A 20,622-nucleotide genomic window follows, 5' to 3' on the forward strand; every position below is an offset into this window, starting at 1 on the left:
GCTTCATAAATTTTGAGATTTTGGTTATATCAAAAAAATTCTATCAAATACCCACAAATTGTGGGAGAACTATGTTACAGACTATAGATTCAAAGATGAAAATGCTCTTCTCATCTTCAGGAATTCATACCAGTAGTCTTTCAGAGGCCCAAAGATACACATGCACTGTTGACAGTAACCCTGTGTGCACCACATACACTTAGGTATGTCAGGTGGCTTTTACCATACATAGGATTATTTGCCTTTAACTGAAATGACGTGTGTCCTGTGTGTATTTGGGACAACATGTCTCTGGGAACCTTTGAAACTGGACTCAGCAGCTCTGGCTGCTTTAATGGTGACATTGGAAGTAGGTAAAAGCAGCTTTTAGAGCACCTGACCATTCTGCTCATTATCGCACTTCCACTTTGCATTTGGAATATTTTCTTTCCTTCCTTCTTTTTTCTTTTTTTTTTTTTAAGATTTTATTTATTTATTCATGAGAGACAGAGAGAGGGGGTGGGGGGCAGAGGGAGAAGCAGGCCCCATGCAGGGAGCCCAATGTGGAACTCAATCCCGGGACTCCAGGATCATGCCCTGGACCCAAGGCAGTCACTAAACCCCTGAGTCACCCAGGGATCCCCCTGGAATATTTTCTTAAATTACATTTCTCTCTCTATCAACGGTCAATGAGTGAGTCACCGAGATTCATGGTAATTGGCATTCCTGATTATCAGATGTCTCAGAAGTGCTTCTGCATCTTTGGTGAAGTCTGGACTAATCCCGACTATACATTTTAGCCAAATTTAATCTGACCGCAATATTTCCTCTACTTTGGCTCCAAGTATCTAATTTCTTCCAGAAACCAAAGCAGATTTAAAAAATTCTCTGTCTTTATTTGTGTCCCCTGACTCTGCAAGTGCTGGTATTACCTGCTGTTTGAAGAAGCCAAAAACTGTCACACTAAGCATGAGCACCTGGGCTTCAGGCTCTGGCTCTGACCGAACCTCGGTCCTTGATTTCTTATGCACATTCGTGATTATAATTTCAGAAGCATCAGATCGGTTCCTTGCCTTTTCAGCTTCTAGAGGCTGCCTGTTCCTTGGCTTGTGGTCACGTCACTCTGATCTCTACTTCCGTGGTCACACCTTGTTCTCTGACTTTCCTGTTGCTTCCCTCCTTCACCCTTTGTTTATTTATTTTTAAGATTTTATTTATTTATTCATGAGAGACACACAGAGAGAGGCAGAGACACAGGCAGAGGGAGAAGCAAGCTCCCCATGGGGAGCCTGATGCAGGACTCGATCCCAGGACCCTAGGATCACGCCCTGAGCCAAAGGCAGATGCTCAACCACTGAGCCATCTAGGCATCCCCTCTTCCACCCTTTAAAGACCTTGGGATTTCACTGAGCCCAACCAGAAGATCCAGAATAATTTCCCCATCTCAGATTCTTTATTCATATCTGTGAGGCTTCTTTCATGCTAAGGTAACATATTCATGGGTCACAGAGATTAGGAGGCAGACAAGACATTCTTGGAGGCAGTTACTCTGCTCTTGCAAAGGGTGATTTCTAACTACTTCTTCTTTTTTTTTTTTTTCTAACTACTTCTGTCACACTCCCGTGTGAGAACTCCGCAATTCCCTGCGCTTGACTCTGGGGATCGCTGGAGTGTACTCAGCTCAAAGCGCTAGTAAGCCTCGACTAAGTGACACAAGCTAGAGGGCATGAGTCATGAGCTAGATCTGAGCTCATTAGCTGGAAACTAATAAACTCACAGAGTAGCATCACCGATACTACACACAGCGCCATCTATGATCTAAAATCATAGAGTTGTGACTATAACTACTCCACGTATTTTTTACTTAAAAAAAAATTACAAAAAGAATACATCAAGATATGGTTGTTACAAAAAATTCAAATGCAGAATACGGAACTAGAAAGACTACAAGGTGAAAGTCAATTTTCACTTCTCTCTCCAGAGAGATAAATACTATTAGCATTCTGGAATGTGTTTCTACACAGCTTCCATTTGCCCTTCTGATCTGCACCCTACCCTTCTCTACCTGGCTTCTGGGTGGCTGACCTCTGCAGACTGCATGAATGATCCTTCGCTCTCTGGCCTCTCGCTGGACTTGGCCAAAGGGAGGCACTTGTAGGAGATGGGAATGTGGAAGGTGAAAGACATCGGGGTGTTTATTCCCTCTTGTTCCTTTCCTGTTGGTTTACCATGAGTTGGTTGCATCTCTGCCAAAAGCCAAAGTGATCTTGTCCGTAAAGCCACCTTCTCCAGGTTATGTCAGGCTTGGGAATTATAATAGTTCCTTGCTCTTAGTAGTCTTGGGCATTGCGCTAAATCTTATTCTTTCCCCAAATTCCACCTGTACTTTTATCAAATTTTTTTCAAAGTATCCAGTTTTGATGCCAGGATCCTGATAGAGACAGAGTATGTCCTTCCACATTTTGCTATTACTTTATACACACACACCTGCTCACATGCATGAGTAGTAAGATGGTAAACTGGATCAAGGGGTGTGTGGTGAAAAAGAAAGACAAAGAGAGACAGAGAAAGACAAGGCAAAGGAGTGGTATTTGATATAAATTACTATGCAGGTATTTTTAAATCGGTGGTCAAGAACTGGTTGAACTGCTCACATGAAGAGCTAGGTCACTGCGGGTGGTAGAGCTAGGTCATTGCAGATTAGAGAGTACTTGTCAGGAGGATTAGTTTGAAAAGATGTAACTCAAGTTGCTCTGAGTATCTATCCTGTCTCCTAAGGGTGGGAGCTTGGAGATGATTCTCCTTTATCTCAAGCCAATGGGGGAGCTTTAATGGGGCCCTTCTGAGTGAGGGGACCAGCCTCTGACACACAGCTAAAAATGAAGAGGTTCTCTCAGCCAGAGGCAGTGGAGTAGGGTGAACCTGGGTGCACTGTACGCATCTAGAGATGGCAGGTGGGGAGGGTGGGAGGCGGGTATATGAGTGCTTCTCAAGGACCAGATGTGGACCATATGGGAGAGAGAATGGGTCATTTTCAATAGTGTCCATGAGGGCCACCTAGAGGGGCAATAGATACCAACCACATGAATCCCTGTGGCTCCAAGTCCCAAAGAAACAAGCATGAGGGAATAGCCATCTGGAGAAAAAAAAAAAAAACCAAAATGCAGCCAACATTTGTTGCATGTGCTTTACAGGAGGCCTGTGAGGTATTCCCAAAAGCACCCAGGAGAGAATGATGCCAGCCTACAAGATCTCCAGTTAGGCAAGAATTCTCTACTTCTGAACCTGGAGGGGTCAGAATCCTTTAGAAAGCTGAGGGTTGGAAAACCATACAGAAGGAGAACAGAAGAAGGAGCTTCAAGGTCTGCAGGCTTCCAAGTTCACCAGGCTTCAGCATGAACAGGTTGTGAGAAAATCTAATTTAAGTCAAGGTTGGGATTTTTTTAAATATATAGGACCAGACATCTCCAGTTGCTGAGTTGATGCTGTGTTTATGACTTAAAGCAATCACAGGATTTGTTTATTACCTACGAGTTTACAGAGGCCGTGACACCACCCGAATTTCTCCCCTACGTAGAGAATGAACTTTTCCCATTGTATCTTTTATTTTTATTTATTTTTATTTTTATTTTTTTCCATTGTATCTATTTTAAAGGACTGGTGGAAGACAAAAATAGGGATGTTTTCTCATTAGATCTTATGAGTCTTTCCTGTTCCATATACATCTTTTAAAATTTTTACATGATCATTATTATGCTTTACATCCTCTTCTGGAACTCCCTTGTTTCACTGAGGGATGTATGTTAGAGATCTTCCTGTGTCCTATAATTTCACTGACCAGTGACAACCCAGATTTCCCATCTGGACGTATGATACTTAATTTAACTACTCCCTTATTGATGAGCATTCCTATTATTTTAATTTTCTTTTTTACCATTAGTCAACATTTTTCACCACCTATGTGATGTAGACAAATAGATTTTCTGATGTGCAGGGGCTCTTGCAAAGACAATGACCTCATGTTGCCTTTATCTACCTATCTGTTATTCTGTTTTTTGACAACAGCACTTCATTTTCCTTTGTGGAAAGGGAGATATAATAAGAAAGCATCTCAAATCATTGTCTTCCACTGTGCTTTTTATTTTCTTAAGGATTTTATTTATTTATTTATGAGAGACAGAGAGAGGCACAGAGACATAAGCAGAGGGAAGAAAGCAGGTTCCCTGTGGGGAGCCCAATGAGGGACTCAATCCCAGCACCCTGGGATCACGACCTGAGCTGAAAGCAGATGCTCAACCACTGAGCCACTGGTTCAACCACCCAGGTACCCCCCACTGTGCTTTTTTTAAAAGCAAATACAAAGAGGGGCCAATGCTTGCCCTTCCTGGAGAGGAAACTGCATCCTGCCTATTTGTCCTGCAATCTAAGCCAATCAGATACTCCCTCCTGGGAACTTGATTCTTGAACAGAGTGACACAAATTGGAAAAGGGTTAGGGATGATTTGTCCTAAAAGGGATGTCCTATAGAAGTTGGTCAAATGTTTCTGCCCTTAGATCTCCTGAGTCCTATTTTTCTCGAGACTTTGTTATTCAACCTTTTGTTCAATCCAGTGAATTTTGAACACTGGTTTAAATTATTACCTAATTTAGCCCGAGTGTGTCTCTATTATTTGTAGATGATATAAAGAATATAAGCCATAATATTTTGGCAAATGTCTCTAGTTGCCCTCCAATCCGAGGTAGCAGCTTAAATCTCCACAAATAGTTGGAACTCCTGGACTTCATTTTATTTCGATTTGCTTTTAGCAGTTCTGTGGTGGTATAGAAGAGGGTTTCTTTTATTCCATTTTCCTGATACAATATGACTTAGGTTTCCTGGTGGAGTGATTTTTATCTGTTTCTAAATGAGCTAAATGATATTTGCTACAAAGGCTTGGCCAACAAATAACTCATTTATTATTGCTAGAATGCAACTGGCTTGTATTTAACTTGCCAGAGGTAAAGTTGATGAAATGGCCCAGTGTCAAATTAATTTTATTTATAAGTGGAGTGATTCACAAGGCTATGAGCCACAAACTTGGACTCCAAGTGTTCTAAAACTGAGTATTCTCGCATGATCACCTTAGCAACTGTAAATAGTGACATAATCGTCAAATACCAGCAAAAAGAACAGTCAAGCATGCTACAAAAAGTTCCTTTAATTAATATCATGTTTGCCAATTACTTTATTCTTACTGAAATATATATTAGAAAAACCAGCTGTAGAAGTAGAATAATTTGTGATTTGAATTGAAGGTACATGAAAAAAAATCAGATTCTCCAACTGGGCAATGCCACTATTAAAAGCAATACAGGTAGAGTTCATTGCTCTGTGTGAAGAGAAATGTCCAGGTTATTGAAAGACAATGGGATCCATACATAAGAATGAATGATAGTGAACAATCACCAAGAACTGTATGTACCAGAAAGAGTATGGAGAAAAGGAATCATGCTGACCACCAACTTCTTGAAATATTTCCCACATCATGAATAAATGGGCAAAATGTACACATTTGACTTTTGTCCCCTCTTCTCACTGTAACTACCTTTGTTGAAATTTAAAGAATAGAAAATGTCCAGAGGAGAGAGAATTATAATGTGGGAACAGGGGCTTTGCAAGATTATGTATAGGAGCTGGAGATAATTAAATCAATTACCACCATGTGTCTTATAGGATCTTAGAAAGGAAGATTGCTTAAGCAAATAAAGTTGTGTTGTTTTGTTACTAAGATACATGGAAAAGATTGCCTTTCATGTGCCAAGCAGTGCAACTGACAGGCAGAGAAATTGCCAAGTGCTTGAAATAAAGGCTAGTTGCCAAGGCCTCCAGTGTAGTGGGCTGATGAGAGTGGACATTCCATGCTTCTCGTATTTCACAATTAAGAAAGGTGTTGCTGTATGCAGATTCATGGAATCTCCCTTGTGTTTTGAGTTTCTTAAGATTTTTTTTAAACCTAAAGCCATGTATCTAATACTTTTTCTGAGTCAAATGAGAAAGCCATATGGTTTTTCTCCTCTAATTTATTAATGTGGTTAGTTACATATATTCTAATGTTAAACCTCGCCTCAATTCCTGGGATTGAGCAAATCTGGAAAAGAGATATTTTCATTCTTATACTTGGCTGGATTTGATTTGTTCTGCTATTTAGATTTTTGTATTGATGTTTACAAGTTAGATCATCTGCAATTTTCTTTCATCATACCATTGTTGTCTAGTTTTGGCATTGAGGCTCTGTTGACCTCACAGAATGTTACTGAGGCAGTACTCCCTCATTTCCATCTTCTAGAAGACTGGAATGATCTTTCTTTGGATTGACTCTTAAAATTGGCTAAAACTGCTATTTTGTTTTTGGGGAGATATTTAACTACATATTAAACTTCTTTAAAAACTGTAGGACCATTTAGGCCTTCTCTTTCTTCTTGAGTCAAGTTTAGTAAGTTATAATTTTCCAGGAATTTATTTCATAGAAGTTTTCAAATATATTAACATTGTATTTATGAACAGATCAAATAATGATGAGCAAACAATTATGATAATCCATAATATTCTCTTTTCCCTTTAATATCTGCTCTTTGTATAGTTGTAGTTTCTTTTTTATTCCCATTACTCTTTATTGTGACTTCTTTCCCTTTATCTTGATAAATCTCACTAAAGATTTGGTTATAATAATATAATATAAACCCAAATGTTTTTTGATTATACTCTCTGTTGTACCTTTGTTCTTTTTCCTTAATGTCTGCTCATTTCTTTACTTTCTCCTTTACATAATTTATTCTTGGGGATACTTGGGTGGCTCAGCAGTTTAGCGCCTGCCTTTGGCCCAGGGTGTGATGCTGGAGTCTCGGGATTGAGTCCCACATCAGGCTCCCTGCATGGTGCCTGCTTCTCCCTCTGTCTGTGTCTCTGCCTCTCTCTCTCTCTCTGTGTCTCTCATTAATAAATAAATTAAATCTTAAAAAAATAATTTATCCTTTTGTTCTCCTAACTTCTTAATTGGACATTCAGCTTAAGTTCAATCTTATAACTTTTTCTTTCTTTCTTTCTTTCTTTCTTTCTTTCTTTCTTTCTTTCTTTCTTTCTTTCTTTCCTTTCTTTCAAGAGCAGGGGGAGGGGCAGAGGGAGAGCAAGAGTGAGGATCTCAAGCAGACTCCATGCTCAGTGAAGAGCCCAACATAGGACTCAATCCCATGAACCTGAGATCATGACCTGAACCAAAACCAAGAGTCAGATGCTTAACTGACTGAGCCACCCAGCTGTCCCTTGTTATAATTTTAAATATAGGTGTTTAAAGCTATATATTTTTCAGTTTTGCAACATTCTACAAATTACAGTATGTGTAACATTATTGTGCAAATTCTGAACACTTAAAAATTTCTATTATTCAAATTTTCTACAGATTTACTACTTTATCAGATTTATACACCCATAATTGAAAAATCAATGTTGCAGTCATTCCTATTGGTTTAGAAGTTACAAACAGAAGAAAAAGGCTACACACTTTAAGTTTTGCTTGTTACTCTTAAAACTTTGCCATACTTAATTGAAAAACTCAAAATTAATTTCCCAAATCTTTCTCTGAACAATACAAGTTTATTTTAACCCTCTGAACACAATTACCCCAACTTCATTTCATTTTTTTGTGATCCAGTATTTTAGTTGTCTTAACTCCATGATTAGACATTATTTTGGTTATATTATACAATGGGTGTCTGTTTAGTTTCCCTACATATTTCCAAATGTTTCCTTTGCTCATTATTCCTTCTTGATTCCCAGACCTTCATTCTTTCTTGCTTCCCAGACCTTCATTCTGAGGTCATGCCTTTCTTCCTGATATACTTTTGGAAGTTTCTATAGTGAGGCACCTGGTTTGATTTCGGCTGAGGTCATGATCTTGGGGTTGTGAGATCTGGCCCTGCTTTGGGCTCCATGCTTAGAGCAAAGTGTGCTTGGAACACACTGTCCTTTTCCCTCTGCAACCCCCACCCCCCTTGCTCTCTCTCTCTAAAATAAATAATTAAATAAATCTTTTTTTTTTTTTTAAAGAAGTTTCTGTAGTAAAAGTCTGTAGGTAGTACGTATTCTCAAGTTCTATTTATCTGAAAATGGCTTTATTTTACAAATTCTTGAAAGATAATTTCTTTGGGTATGCAATTCTAAATTTATAGTTATTTTTTCTCAAAGTCTGAAGATATTATTCTACCATTTTCAACCTCCTGTTGTTGAGAAATCTGTTGTTAACTTAGCCTTTCATAGGGTCTGTGATCTCCTGTCTGATTAACCTTAGACTGTGGAAATTGTGAGAGCCTAAAATGGGGATGCTTTCATTTGAAGAGGGTTTGTGTTTGGTTCTGCAAGGGGCAGAAAATGTCTCTGACTTAGGACACTCAGTACTCCAGGCTGATATTGGGCTTGGGAGTGCTCAGATTCAGTCTCTGGCTTGTGGTAAGCCCAAAGATTAATCATGGGGCCCCTTAAAAGCCTCTTTCCATCACACATATACCATGTTCTGTTAATTCTACCTCCCAAGATCCTGTCTGTGAATGCATTTCACACATCCTTTGGTCCAGCCAACCTGAACTTCTCAAAGCTCTCTTTCTCTTTCCTCACTTCAGTATCTCTGGTTAGGTCCTGTGATCACCATTTCTACTTGCAATACCTCTATTTCAAGGTCTGGCTCAAATTTTCACTCTTTTAAGACACCTTTTATTATCTCTTCAGCTTAGCAAGCTTGTGTCTCCTGTGCATTAAGCATCACACACACACACACGTGCACACATGCACAGATGCACACACACATCTATGTGTATACACATAGATGTATACATACAAACACACAGATGCACACATACAAACACACAGGGATGCACACATACAGATGCACACACACACAGGCAGGCACACACATAGTCATATTCTTCCCTCTGGAACTAATTGATTTGGAGCTGTGTCTCAGAGTTTCTTTCCTTCTCTTTCGTACTACTCTGAAGCTGGCTTTTTAGGTCAGGTAATATTTCTTTCTTATCATTTTTGTAAAGATTTTATTTACTTATTCATAAGAGACACACACAGAGAGAGAGAGAGAGGCAGAGACATAGGCAGAGGGAGAAGCAGGCTCCCTATGGGGAGCCTGATGCAGAACTCAATCCCAAGACCCCGGGATCACGCCCAGAACTGAAGGCAGACACTCAACCACTGAGCAACTTGGCGCCCCTATATTTCATTTGTATCCAATCTGCTGGCTTTTCCACTCCAATCCCATCTGTAATAATTCTTCCACATAAAGGTGAAATGTGTTTATAGGCTCCCATGTGTTTTAAAGGGAGCATGGTGGAAACATCCCTGAGAAGACAGTGGTGGCTGTAACTGTATAATCATGCCCAATGGCTCCCTGAAAGCTCTCTAGGTGGAGGGTTGGACTGGAAGTGGGGTGTATTCAGTGGATGCTTTCAGGGAACTTAATTCTGAAAAGCTAAAAGGCTAAGGACTCTCTGCTGATGTGTATTTTATATGGAAAATGGAGGGGGGGAACCCCAGAGATACAATCTTGAATGAATGATTCAATCTTAAATAAGTGAGTGGAACTCAGGGCTAGTAGCAGAAGGACATCAGAGCAAAGCAGGAGAGTGAGGGCAGTGGGCAGAGGATCATGCTTGCCAGAGAGATTCTCCATCCTCCCTTGAGGAACTCTGGCAGTCTCTCTTCTCAAAGAAGCTCTAATTTGGTGGCTCAGCAGTTTCAAGTTTTCCTTGTGATATTTGAAACTTTACATATTTTCTTTCTTGCCGACAGTTATAATAAGACATCTTGCTTTTAAAAAATACATTCCAGTGACATTTTCATGTTAGGCTCTGCAAACCATGCAAACAAGTGCCTGAAGAGACTATCCAGCTTGATTAATTAGCCTTATTTAGGAGTTTACTAACTATTGCAATATGCAAAGTGACCACATTTGAACTGCTACATTTGAACTTCTATTTGATATAAAGTTTACTAAACCATGTAGATGAGTCACACGTTACAGTGGATGATACATGATTAAGCCTTGTGCAATTTGCCACCAAAATATCATTCTTCTGAAAGATCATTCCAGACACTGAGTCTTACTCACGCTTGTGCCTCCTATATTTGTTTGTTGAAGGTCAATTAAGATATTTAAAAATTGAAGGTCAATTAAGATATTTAAAAATGATTTCTAAGGCCCGGTGTGTTCTCTACATCCTTCATGGTTCCATGGGATACCAAAGAGGAATAGGAGTTTGCCATCAAGCCAGGAGCAATAACACATGATTATGAATGGTGTGATGCAGGTATAGATGTTAAAGGAATTTTCAGGAAAAAATTCTTTGAGGATCTAGTCAGAGAAGACTTCCAGGAGGAGGTGGCATAAGATTGGAATACACGCTGCAAGAAAACATTTGTTGAAGCAAACTAATTAGGTGAAAAATGAAACAAAAACCAGTGGGAGCCTTCTAGATTAAGGGAGGTGTACAGAGGAGGGGTGGCCAGGCCAACAGGAGCAGTGAGGAGGGAAATTGCATCATTTCCATTCACAGGGTGCTGTCATGGGGGGCCCTGCTAAATGCAATGAGGCTGCAAGTGGAATCTGTCCTTGATGGGCCTCTGCACAGCATTTATAAGCTACAATATATGTCATATTTTATGAGCACACAAGAAGGATCCTTGCCAGAAAAGCAAACAAGAAAGTCATAACCTAGCAAAAAAACATGTTCAGCACACAGGTTAGTGGGACACACAGACAGCAGACAGCAGAGACAACAGTATAAATAAGAGAAGGCAATGGAGGGTAGGCTGTCAAGTTCTGTGACCCTGTGGAGGAGGCATTCTGGGGCCTGGGCAGGTGGTGTGCCTTTTCCAGCAGCATGGCCTCAGCTGGAAGAAAGGGCAGTGAGCCTAGAGTTAAGATTCAAAGAGAAATAAACCATTGGTCAGTGAACCTGGGATTTGGCAGGAAAACGGGGACATGGCAACCATATCAACCTGTGGTGGCTGGCCCCCAGGTCAGCCCTCTATGGTCTGTGCCTCCTGGTTTTCACACCTTATGTAGTCGCCTCCTGTGCAGAATCACGGTTGGTCTGGGTTACCCATAACATGTGATATAAGAGGAGGTAGGTGACTTCCAGGGCTCATCATAAAAGGCTGTGCTGCTTCTTCTTGGGTCTTCTGCTCTGTTTTGTGCAGGGAATGCCAACCACCATGCTCTGAGGACACTCAGCCCAGCTGGAGAGGAACCGAGGCCATCAGCCAACAGGCAACACCAACTTCCAGCCGTGCAAGTGAATCCTCTTGAAAGTGGGTGCTCCCGCCCCAGCCAACCATCAGATGACAGCGCCCCCGAGCTGACCTTCTGACTGCATCTCAGGAGAGATCTCCAACTAGAAGTGCCTAACCTAACTGCTTGTGAATTCCTGACCCACAGGAGCTGTGAGGGACAACACATGAGCACTGCTTTGAGTCGCCAGTATTTGGAATTAACTGGAATACAAACTTTCTGGAAAAAGAACAAACAAATGAAAAATCCCACACCTGACATATACTTGGGTAATTGTTGAGTCATGGACTAGAAGAGAAGGAGACCATGTGGAGAGTGTCCCTAAATCTGCCTTTCTGACAGGACAGGTTGGTCAAGATGATGATTAAATTATGTGAGTGCATGGACTCCTCCCTGGTAGCAGAGGCTAATATTGTTTATACCAAATCAGCTACATGATCTGATTGGAGAAATTATGGTGTATGCAAACCCCAAAGCCCTCAACACCCACCTGCTGAATGAATTAAAGAAACAACAAACAGGATGTGTGTCATCAATAAAGAAAACTGAATTGGTCACACAATTAATTGTTACCCATTCCTTCATCACCTTGGAAATAATAAATGAGTATCCTCTTGCAATTAATAAACTCATGGCACTGATTGTCCAAGATGGGAAATCTAGATTTTTTTTTTGAGAGAGAGACATAAGGTAGAGAAGGGCAGAGAGAGAGGAGAGAGAAAATCTTTTTTTTTTTTTTAAAGATTTTATTTATTCATGAGAAACACACACAGAGAGCCAGAGACAGAAGCAGACTCCCCCCCCCCCCCCTCCAAGGAGCCTGATGCAAGACTTGATCCCCATCCTGGGATCAGGACCCGAGCCCAGGGCAGACGCTCAACCCGCGGAGCCATCCAGGCGTCCCAGGAGACAGAAAATCTTAAGCAGGTTCTACACGCAGTGCAGAGCCGGATGCAGGGCTCGGTCTCATGCCCACAACCCTGAGATCATGACGTGAGCTGAGATCAAGAGTCGGATGCTCCTCACTCGCTGCTTGCTCTCCTTGACCATGACCCCACCTCTGCCCATCGCCGTGAAGAGGAGATCGCCGCTCTCGACAGTGGCTCTGCATGTGCAGGGCGGGCTTCGCCGGGGATGGCGCCCCCGAGCTGTGTTCCCATCCATCATCGGGCGACCCCAGCCCTAGGGCATGATGGTGAGCATGGGCCAGAAGGACTCTTACGTGGGTGATGAGGCCCTGACCAAGCAGGGCATCCTGACCCTCAGGTACCCCATCGAGCATGACATCGTCACCAACTGGGATGACGTGGAAAAGACCTGGCACCACACCTTCTACAATGAGCTGCACGTGGCCTCTGAGGAGCACCCCGTGCTGCTGACCGAAGCCCCCCCGAACCCCAAGGCCAACCATGAGAAGATGACTCAGATCATGTTCGAGACGTTCAACACCTCAGCCATGTACGTGGCCATCTAGGCTGTGCTCTCCCTGTACGCCTCTGGCCGCACCACTGGTATCGTCATGGACTCTGGGGATGGCATCACCCACACTGCCCATCGACGAGGGGTACGCCTCGCCCCACGCCGTCCTGCGTCTGGACCTGGCTGGCCGCGGCCTGGCCCACCACCTCATGACAATCCTCACCGAGCGTGGCTACAGCTTCACCACCGCTGCCGAGCAGGAGATCGTGTGTGACATTAAGGAGAAGCTCTGCTGTGTTGCCCTGGACTTCGAGCAGGAGGTGGCCACGGCTGCGTCCTCGTCCTCCCTGGAGAAGAGCTAGGAGCTGCCCGAGGGGCAGGTGATCACCGTCCAGCGGTTCTGCTGCCCAGAGGTGCTCTTCCAGCTTCCTTCCCGGGTGTGGAGTCCTGCGGCATTCACGAGACCACCTTCAACTCCATCGTGAAGTGTGATGTGGCAATCTGGGAGGACCTTTATGCCAACACAGTGCTGTCTGGTGGAACCACCATGTACCCCGGCATCGCCGATGGGATGCAGAAGGGGATCACAGCCCTGGCCCCCAGCACGATGAAGATCAAGATTATTGCTCCTCCCAAACGCAAGTACTCCGCGTGGATCGGAGGCTCCAGGCTGGCCTCGCTGTCCACCTTCCAGCAGGTGTGGCTCAGAAGCAGGAGTATGATGAGTCGGGCCCCTCCATCGTCCACTGCAAATGCTTCTAAATGGACTGGGCGCAGATGTGTAGCATTTGCTGCGTGAGTGAATTCCGAAGTATAAGTTTGCCCTGGCAAGTGTATACACCTCATGCTAGCCTCGTGAAACTGGAAGAAGCCTTTGAAAAGAAATTTGTCCTTGAAGCTTGTATCTGATATCAGCACTGGATTGTAGAACTTGTTGCTGATCTTGACCTTGTATCCAACTTAACTGTTCCCTTGGTATATGTTTAATACCCTGTACATATCTTTGATTTAAACCCTTTAGCCTTAGCACATGCGGCTCGGTCACTTCATGGCTGAGGTTGAGAATGTGTTTATGGGAGAGAAATCTACTGATTTGGAGAATGTGCAAGACCATCGGGTTCTTGATCTGTGCAGGGTATTCACATGTAAGAGCCCCCTATTCCAGGATTTCTCTAGAGCCTGGCAAGAGTCTGAGCCAGTTGTCATTTCTGTCTTGCCGGTCTAACAGGGTTGGGAAGGTCTGAGCCTTAGGACCCACTTTCCTGTCCGATCTGATGTTTTCCTGCCAGAACACCGTGGGTGGTTAATTGCCTTGAGTTGGAAAACGGTTTGCATTTACTACTGTAAATTTATCCATCCTTTTAATTTATGTAAGGTTTTTGTACACAATTCTCAATTCTTTAAGAGATGACAACAAATTTTGGTTTTCTACTGTCATGTGAGAACATTAGGTCCCAGCAACGCGTCATTGTGTGAGGAAAATAAAGTGCTGCAGGGAAAAAAAAAAAAAAGAGTCGATGCTTAACTGACTGAGCCACCCAGGCACCCCAGGAAACCTAGTTTTTCTAAGTTGTGCTTGCAGGAGTGTCTCTCAGACAGTGAGGACATCTGTCTGCTGATACAATGACTCTCTAGTTAGGCATGGAAGGTGTCCAGTACAGTCAGGATTTGAGCAGGAGTGGAGTGGCAGGGACAGAGGTCCAAGCTTCCACTTCCTTCCTGCAGATGCCCATTCTACCAACCTGGTGCTACTGAATTCAGGACGTCCCCCAGCTAATGTGCACTCAACTGGTGTTTACTGTGCCCTGTGTGAGTCAGGTCACATGCCAGTGCTGGGCTACAGGGGAGCAAAACCAGGCATGGTCTCTGGCCTACTGGGGCTTCCAGTCAAGCACTATGGATAAACACCCAGAGAAGTGCAAACATGCAGCTGTGAGAAGGGCTCATAAAGGAAAGTCATATGGTGCTTCGAGTGGGTAGGCAGGAGGCACTTTGCCAGCCTGCAGGGGTCTGGGGGACCTTGATAGGACCTGAAGGATAAGAAGGAAGGCAGAAAGGAGTGGGGGAAAACGATCAGCTGGTGCAAAAGCCCTGTGGTGGGCAGCATCACAGTGACTTGGTAACTCGGGGACCAAGGGAGGGTTGGTGGCCTGGGGGCATGGTTATTGCAGCAGGAGCCCCCGGGGATGGGGGGGGGGTTCTTCCACTGAGAGAAGAGATGGAGAGCCGGAAAGGCCCTGAAAGCAAAGAAGATGGAGACTTTGTATAGGAGAAGCAGAGAAGCCAGGACAATCCTGAGTGTCGGGGGCCAAGGAAAGGATGCTTCTAGAAGGAGGAAGAGGTTGTGGGGCTGCTGCTGCTTGAAGCCAGAGCAGAGGATGGAGGTTCCTTCCTGGGATGGATATAACCCATGAAATAGCTCAACTGCACCTTTTCTTTTCAAGAACATCGTATACATAATTACTGAGTATAGCTCATGAATTATATTAGAGAAGCATGCTGATTTGAATGGTACAAAATCATGGAAAGTTTCTTTTTGGGTGCCACTTCTGTGCAGATCCTCAAGGATGTAGGAAGAAATGGGCTTCCTTTGCTTCTCAAATGTGGCTGAAAGAGTTGGTGATAAAGCTGATGCAAATGGCTAATATTCCATTGTATACATAGACCACAGCTTTATCCATTCATCTTTCGATGGACACCGAGGCTCCTTCCACAGTTTGGCTATTGTGGACATTGCTGCTAGAAACATCGGGGTGAAGGTGTCCTGGCGTTTCATTGCATCTGTATCTTTGGGGTAAATCCCCAGAAGTGCAATTGCTGGGTCATAGGGCAGGTCTATTTTTAACTCTTTGAGGAACCTCCACACAGTTTTCCAGAGTGGCTGCACCAGTTCACATTCCCACCAACAGTGCAAGAGGGTTCCCTTTTCTCCGCATCCTCTCCAACATTTGTTGTTTCCTGCCTTGTTAATTTTCCCCATTCTCACTGGTGTGAGGTGGTATCTCATTGTGGTTTTGATTTGTATTTCCCTGATGGCAAGTGATGCGGAGCATTTTCTCATGTGCGTGTTGGCCATGTCTATGTCTTCCTCTGTGAGATTTCTCTTCATGTCTTTTGCCCGTTTCATGATTGGATTGTTTGTTTCTTTGCTGTTGAGTTTCATAAGTTCTTTATAGATCTTGGATACTAGCCCTTTATCTGATAGGTCATTTGCAAATGTCTTCTCCCATTCTGTAGGTCGTCTTTTAGTTTTGTTGACTGTATCCTTTGCTGTGCAAAAGCTTCTTATCTTGATGAAGTCCCAATAATTCATGTTTGCTTTTGTTTCTCTTGCCTTCATGGATGTATCTTGCGAGAAGTTGCTGTGGCCAAGATCAAAAAGGGTGTTGCCTGTGTTGTCCTCTAGGATTTTGATGGAATCTTGTCTCACATTTAGATCTTTCATCCATTTTGAGTTTATCTTTGTGTATGGTATAAGAGAAGGGTCTAGTTTCATTCTTCTGCATGTGGATGTCCATTTTTCCCAGCACCATTTATTGAAGAGACTTTTTTCCAGTGGATAGTCTTTCCTGCTTTGTCGAATATTAGTTGATCATAAAGTTAAGGGTCCACTTCTGGATTCTCTATTCTGTTCCATCGGAAAAGGACAAACATTATATGGTCTCATTAATTTGGGGTATATAAAAATTAGTGAAAGGGAATAAAGGGAAAGGAGAGAAAATGAGTGAAAATATCAGCGAGGGTGACAAAACATGAGAGACACCTAACTCTGGGAAATGAACAAAGGGTAGTGGAAGGGGAGGTGGGCGGGGGGTTGGGGTGACTGGGTGATGGGCACTGAGGGGGGCACTTGGCAGGATGAGCACTGGGTGTTATGCTCTATGTTGGCAAATTGAACTCCAATAAAAAAAATAATAAGCTCCAAAAAAAATAAATAAAAATAAAAACACAAAATAATAAAAAATAAAATAAAAAAAAATAAAGCTGATGCAAAAAAAATGGTGCCTTTTCTAAAGTGTAAATAAAAGAGGCTCGGTCTGAAATGCCCCCCTTGATGTTTATTGCTGGTAACTCACAGAAGTGTTCTTTGGACTGGCCTAAAACGCAGAGAGCGCTGAGTTTACAAAGGGAGTATCACGATTTGCCCTTTGGCTCTGCCGCTTACTAACAGTATATACATGGGCTGGGGGGATAGCCTCAGTTTATACCTCTGTAAAAAGGGCATAATAGTGTGTCTTCTTCCTTCATCGTTTGTGAAGGTGAACGAGATCATGCCTTGTGAGTTGAAAAGCACCACATGCTTATAGTTAAGAGTATCTGAAGCCATCTCAGTCACTTACACTTCAGCTAGAAGGAGGTACAAGAACGTCCTTGAAGACAGGTTTGGTGGTGCAGGTGTGGGGGGAGTTGGCACAGTGCCCATGGGTACTGTGTGCCGGGGTCAGCAGTATGACAGAGGGTGCCACCCAGGAGGAAAGAGGGTGGGGGTCTGTTCTTCATCACCTTCTCCAGGCCTGTCACGCAGGGTAGTGTAATACTACAAGCTAGAGGTGTGTGTTCCTGGGGACAGAAGGGTCTTGCTGGGCATCTGGATCATCCTGGGCCTTTCTGTGCCTCACCCAGGGGTAGCCCGCTGGGCTGCTGATGGCAAAACCCCTGTCAGCTGTCAGCTGGTCCGTGACATTTCAGAGGTGACCTCAGGTCTGTGCCCCTGAATATAGGCCGGGTATGCAGTAGGAGCTCAGTAAAGGCTTACTGCAGAAATAGTTTTGAGCACGAGTACCTACCTACACACATGGGATCTGAGGCATGTGTGGCTGGTGTGACATGCTCTGTGCATGGCAGCTCTGCGGCCTGTGCCTCTGTAGTACCCACGGAACTGCAGCCCTGTTCTGCTCTCGACAGGAGGCCGGGCCAGGCCAGGAGTGTTTTGCTGGCCTAGTGCCTGAGCCAGCTTCTCAAACTGCCACCTGTGACTTGAAGACTGGTGCTTGAAGCTCAAGATTTTGAGCTTCTGTTGTACTCTGGCTTACTAAAGCCTTCTCCCCAAACTAGACTTATTAGTTCTGCTGGATTAGAGTGAGTGTATCCTGAGTGATGTCTGCCTACAGAAGACACAAGGAAGGTTAAAGACCTGCTTGGGAAAAGAAAGAGAATAAAGTCAGAGAAGAGATAGGCGGCATTTAGAACGATGCCTGTAGCCTTACGGCCTAAATAGCACGATGCTCCGGATTGTAATTTTTGTGTGTGTGTTTCGATCTCACTTTGACTGTAAGCTCTTTGAGGCCAGGGGCGGCCTGAGCCTCAGTCACCTTTCATCCCTAGATTCTAACACACTGCTTGATGCAAAAACAGCTGTTCAACGAAGGTCACATAAAAGAATAGATTAATGGATGATTTCTCTTGATCTAGCCCGAGTCCTCTGCCCATTGACAAGTGGTAGGTGATCAACTGGAATATCTAGCTGCTTCCATTTACAGTATCTTTGTCTAATGGCCGGGACCCTAGACAGAAACTTACGGTGAGGTCTGTGGGCTTTCCTATTCCAGCAATCAAAACATTCTCAGAATCTTCACAATTCATAGGCTAGGTCATGTATCGGACATCTTAATCCTTTTTGTTCTACTAATTCTTAGTATATTTGCACAAAAGAGAACTTGCTTTGGCACCGCTTCGCAGTGGAAACTAATCAGAACTTCTGCCCAGAGGAAGCATGTTTCAGGCAATGATGGATTTATGGACATGTAACCAACCCTCTCTCTTGCATCTTCCAAACCTCAAGAAGGTGAATGTGACATCATTGTGCAATTGTTTGCTAACAAGAATTACTCACCATTTGGATGATAAAGAGGTTGTCTCTGATAAATCTGTACTGGACCTGGGGCGTGTAAAACATACTTTTACTTGTACTGTCTGCTTCGATCCTGATGCTTTTGCTGAAAATCTCATGGGAGACATCTGGAGGTGCCATGGTGTCGTGGAAAAGATGTGCATCTAGAGTCAGATGGAGGGTGGGACTGTCGCCCTTACCTGTCACTAGCATGGGTTGGACAAGCCACACAAGCTAAGCTCTCAGAGGCTTGATTTTCTCTTTGTCAGAGCAGAGTACTGCCTCTAAGATTGTTGTGGGAATCAGAACAAAATAGATACTCCTCCAGAAAAGTTTGGTAGAGCATTATTTTATTTTATTGCTGGTTAGAAGCAATCTCCATCTTCCCTCCTCATGTCAAACTGAAGTCTAGTCGCCTACCCACCCCCCTTTTTTTTCTTTGTCCCTTCTCCTCTGTTTATGGCATCCATTCTCCAGCTGTGTTGTGCCTGGATCAGCAAAAAACCCAGTCATTGCAAGGGCTGTGGGTACTCCCTCCCTTTCATTCTGTACCATGGAGAGTCTTTTAAAAGCTATGTGCCTGGGGCACATGGGTGGCTCAGGTGTTGAGCATCTGCCTTTGGCTGAGGTCGTGATCCCGGAGTCCTGGGATTGAGTCTCACATTAGGCACCCCGCAGGGAGCCTGCTTCTTCCTCTGCCTATGTCTCTTACTCTCTCTGTGTCTCTCATGAATAAATAAATAAAATATTTTTAAAAAAGAAGCTGTGTGCCCATCACCATTGTGGAATGGGGATTGTATCATGTCCTACTCCTGTCACACCATATAGGTATATTCAAGTGTGCTGCTTAAAAAAGGAAATTAAAGAGCCATATGAGTCAAACTGAAGCTGGAACCAGATTTGATGTCAAATGGTGGTATGAGACACGCACTTTCAGAACTATACTGGGGTGTAGACTGGATGGGGATTGGAACTTGGTTTCCCCTTACCCACATGAGAAGAGCATTGTAATCTACCCGCCAGCCACATTGGAATGCCATGACAATGTGTATGGAGAGTGTTGAACTCTTTGAATGTATGGTTATTTTTAAAATAACTAGGACCAGACATAGTGATGTGGAAATGGACAGATTCATACAGCTAGAAATAAGCCAGAGAAATAACTAGGAGGCTGGCTGGGAAAGGGTCACAACCAAATAGCTGATGGTCTGTTTGGCCTGAGAGTGATATCCATTCTGTTTTGTTTTGATAAACAACATAGAAGCAACAACCAGGAGTTTAAGAAATTGTGTGGAGAAAGTAGGAAAGTCTATCAGGACAATAGAAAAATAGAGAAGAAGAATACTTCAGAGAGCTTTTATTTTTGAGGTGGTCACACTGAGGATAGAGATTTATGACTTTGGGTCAGATTTTTTTTTTAGGTCTTTTTTCCCCCCATTTTTTGTATTTGTGTTTTTTTTTTTCTTTTTCTTTTTTCCTTTTTCTTTTCTTTCTTTCTTTCTTTTTTCTTTTTTTTTAGATTTTTTAAACCTCAAGTATGAAGTTTCCTTTTAGGACTTTAAAGTGAAACGCACTCTCAAATTTGCAATCAAATCAGCATCTGGGCTTATAAATGTCAGGGAGTTCATTTAACATCTCAGCCCCTGGCCGAGTGGAGAGGCGGGGGCATGCACGTGCATTTCACGAGGAAGGATGTACTACTTGCCGGTCAGGACTCAGTGGTTATATGGGATGGAAATCCCACTCCGACTGAGCACAAGGGAATTAATCTGGTCAAGTTTTGGGGTGTCCCGATGGAGACCTGAGCCAGGGGTAGGCGCTGAGCCTGAGCGGATCAGGTTTGCGCTGGCGCCCAGCGTGGGCCCCGCGGCGCAGGTGTCCTGGCGGCCTCTGGGGGCGCTCCCGGCCCGCCTGGAGGGCGGCGAGGCTTCCGAGGGCAGGGGCGGACCCGCAGGTGAGCGGCGTTAGCACCGCGGATACTGGAGGAAGCAAGGCCAGTCCAGTCCCGGGCTGGAGGCTTCCCGTTCTTCAACACGATTCCTCTGAGACGAGCTGCTGCGCTCC

General features: G+C 43.6%; 1 pseudogene; it reads left to right on the plus strand.

The window, feature by feature from the left end:
• Window positions 1–14,816, plus strand: part of LOC140635246 (actin, cytoplasmic 2-like) — a 138,939-nt pseudogene extending 124,123 nt beyond the window's left edge.
• Window positions 14,817–20,622: the final 5,806 nt, after the last annotated feature.

This window comes from Canis lupus, chromosome 1, assembly GCF_048164855.1.
Source record: "Canis lupus baileyi chromosome 1, mCanLup2.hap1, whole genome shotgun sequence".
Lineage (NCBI taxonomy): Eukaryota > Metazoa > Chordata > Mammalia > Carnivora > Canidae > Canis > Canis lupus.